This window comes from Cryptotermes secundus, unplaced genomic scaffold (assembly GCF_002891405.2).
Source record: "Cryptotermes secundus unplaced genomic scaffold, Csec_1.0 scaffold15, whole genome shotgun sequence".
NCBI classification, from domain to species: Eukaryota; Metazoa; Arthropoda; class Insecta; order Blattodea; family Kalotermitidae; genus Cryptotermes; species Cryptotermes secundus.
Genome location: NW_019721514.1, coordinates 38,707 through 39,052, shown reverse-complemented (window position 1 = coordinate 39,052; position 346 = coordinate 38,707).

The following is a 346-nucleotide window of genomic DNA, read 5'->3' as shown; positions in this document are numbered from 1 at the left end:
TTATTCATTTCAGACCAAGATCTATGAACGAGAGTTAGCAAGAAATTAAATAACCCCGTAGCGCCACCTGTTGACTAAAACCTCATGGAAAGCCACGAAGTGAAGTAAACCATGAAACATCTTAGTTTCTTATGACCTCACTTACTGGGCTGTGCAAGCCGCTGCTCCAAAAATTCATTTTATAGGGCTAGGGCGCCAGTCACTGAGGATGACGTTATGGATGCGTGGCACCCCGCCCAAAACCACCCTTACGGTCATGCAGGAGTTTAAATATTGACGACAAGCTACATCAGCGAGATTTAAAATTAAATAACACTGTAGCACCATCTGTGGATTGAAACATGAA